The 3,246-nt window shown below is 41.2% G+C and overlaps 1 long non-coding RNA gene across 1 annotated transcript in view; it reads right to left on the bottom strand.

The window, feature by feature from the left end:
* LOC128250613 (uncharacterized) overlaps positions 1 to 3,118 on the bottom strand; it is a 9,089-nt gene extending 5,971 nt beyond the window's left edge. Inside the window, exon 1 of the long non-coding RNA XR_008266644.1 lies at positions 2,262 to 3,118. This is a non-coding gene — a long non-coding RNA (uncharacterized LOC128250613). The remainder of the gene's footprint in view (positions 1 to 2,261) is intronic.
* Positions 3,119 to 3,246: the final 128 nt, after the last annotated feature.

Raw genomic sequence — 3,246 nt, forward strand, 5'->3', positions numbered from 1 at the left:
TATATATATATATATATATATATATATGTATACATATATATGTATACATATGTACATGTTTATTATTATATATACATATATAATATACACATACACATGCACACATATATGTAAGCAACGAAGCAAATATGTCAGTGTGCATACATACATATATGTATTCATATACATATACATGTATGTATGTATGTATGTATGTATGCATGTGTCTGTCTGTCTATATGTATGTATGTATGTATGTATGAATGTATGTATGTATGTATGTGTGTATGTATGTATGTATGAATGTATGTATGTATGTATGTATGTATCGTAGGATGAGGCAGATTTGTATGGAAAACGATGATTTGTTTTCTTTTTGCTTTTACTGCTTTGCTCCCATGCTGCAAATCTTCTCTTGCGTTTAATTGATTTAATGATTCAATTCTTGCAAACACGCAGCACAACCACAACGCCCTTGCCTATTTTGTTGTTGTTGACACTTCGTCGAGGGTTCCAGTTGATCCGATCAACGGAACAGCCTGCTCGTGAAATTAACGTGCAAGTGGCTGAGCACTCCACAGACACGTGTACCCTTAACGTAGTTCTCGGGGACATTCAGCGTGACACAGAGTCACAAGGCTGACCCTTTGAATTACAGGCACAACAGAAACAGGAAGTAAGAGTGAGAGAAAGTTGTGGTGGAAGAGTACAGCAGGGTTCGCCACCATACCCTGCCGGAGCCTCGTGGAGCTTTAGGTGTTTTCGCTCAATAAACACACACAACGCTCGGTCTGGGAATCGAAACCGCGATCCTATGACCGCGAGTCCGCTGCCCTAACCACTGGGCCATTGCGCCTCCACGCCTAGTCGGTACATAGCCTCAAAACTTGTTCCATTAATTACTGGCTTTTATTTTAGATAATTAACAAATATTATAGAATTTTCAAAAATGAATGAAAAGTAAGTAATCAAATATATCGTCCGTCTTAGCGATACATATACGAAGGCGATTCAGAAAGCAATGCATATCATATTTGCATTATTTTGGGACTTATCTTTGTATAAACTAGTGGTGAGTCGAAGTAATGTAAATAAAAACTGCATTGCTTTCTGACTCACCCTCGTATGTAATAGGCATGGTGAGATGCAAGTATCAATAGATGTACCATTGTTCCGAGTCTAATGAAAACTAAGTGTCGCGTGTTCTTAACTGAGGATTACTTTACACTCAATGACTCTCTTAATCTAACTGGTACAATAATTATTACCATGGCGAAGTACAAGTGTCCGCTCTGATAGTTCCATAACAACGGTATGCAACGAGAATTGATATATTAAGTTCAATGAATTCGAAGCTGTAAGTACAAAAATGAAAGATACTTGACTCTAACGATATTTCGGTGTAGATTATAAAGTGCAGTTCACTGAGAGCAGATCCTTCACTAAAGATCTTAGTTTTTGCTTGTGTAATCACACATTAACTGGACTATCTCATGTATCTCTACCGATATTTCGGTACAGATTTTGAAGTGCAGTTCACTCAGCTCTGGATTAACCATTAAGCAAAATGAGCACGCGCTTAGGGCGTCAAGGGGAGAGAGAAAACTCAGAAATGGTAAATGGTTTACGGCACAACAGAAATCACTTTCAATTTGCTAAAATGATGATCCGAGTGGTGTATTTAGATTAACTGGCCTGCCGATATTTCGGTATAGATTTTGAAGTGTAGTTCACTGAGATCAGGATTAACAGTAAAACAAAATGAGCATGCGCATAGGGTATTAAGAGAAGTGGGGAAATACAAAAATGATAAATGGTTTGCAGCACAAACTGACCAAAGACTTTGCAATTCAGATGGTTTGGCAACTGCCTTTAGTTAGGCTGGATTTGCCTGTCTTTTTATAGCTGTTAACTATTCTTCTAGAACCTTCAGCCATACTGTTTGGCAGGAAAACTCGCATATTTCTTTCGAAGATTGCTGCTTCCACCGTAATAAGTCAGACAATGCTGCTTATAAGAGGCATATTCATGTAGGCGCCGCACTGGCACCTTTTATGGGGATACTTTTCCTTTTATGGAAATATATTAGTTCGTGGTTCTAGATGGGAAAATCTTACCACCGCAAACGTAGCGATTAGAACCTCAAATACAGATTACCACCATAAACATAAGATACCACCACACACAATGGTTACCGCCGCAAACAGACGTTACCCCGATAACATCCCTATGTGGTCAATCGAAAAACATTAAAACAAAGAGAAACAAAGCGTTGACAATACCTGGACATGACTATACTGGATGAAACTGGATCGAACTGAATTCGTGAGGAATTGACTGAACAAAACCGACGACCGAATTTCTGTCTTTTTCTCTGTCTGTTTGTCTCTTCATCTGTCTCTGAGTATTTAAGTGAGCAACAAGTCTCTCTACTGCAACATTAGGTCTCTTCGCTACATCAGATTATCGTCGCTGTCACAACCAGCCTGTATTGCTTCAGCAAATCTTTCCACTGCGCCAATGCACCTCCAGACTTCTTCATTGCACCTCCAGATCTCTCCATTGCACCTCCAGATATCTCCATTGCACCTCCAGGTCTTCACCGGACTAGCAGATTGCCATCACCAGAACTCTCGACTTTCATTGTACTACCATAAGTTCTCCACAGCACCACCAGACTTTCTCCACACCACTAGACCGCCGCTTCATCACCAAGTCTCTCTACTGCACCAACAGGTCGGCTATGCCCACTCCATCGACCAGATCTCGCTGTTATACCAGCGGAGCTCCACCAGACAACAGTGCCTTCCTGCTGCATCAACACCACATCACCACCAAACAAACACTACACCACTAGTTCTGTACTGTAACACCACTCCACCATCAACAAGCCGCACTCAAGCCAGAAATATCAAAACTGCGTCCTTTATATTGAAACTCGAGACATGTACATACACATTGTTCTGCGCACACGCACACACACACACACACACTTGTGTGTGTGTGTAAACGTGTGAGCGTGTGCGTGCGTGTATGTGTGCATGCGTGCGTGATGTACAGTTTCCATCTTGTTCAGACATGTTTAATGTTTGAATGCAATGGTGGTGGTGGTGGTATTGGTGGTGGTGGTAGTGGCGGTGGTTATAGTGGTGGTGGTGGTGGTTATAGTGGTGGTGGTGGCGGTGGTTATAGTGGTGGTGGTGGTGGTGGTGGTTATAGTGGTTGCTGTAGTTGTGTTAGTGATGGTGATGGAATGACGGTGTGATT

The sequence above is a fragment of the Octopus bimaculoides genome, chromosome 23, assembly GCF_001194135.2.
Source record: "Octopus bimaculoides isolate UCB-OBI-ISO-001 chromosome 23, ASM119413v2, whole genome shotgun sequence".
NCBI lineage: Eukaryota > Metazoa > Mollusca > Cephalopoda > Octopoda > Octopodidae > Octopus > Octopus bimaculoides.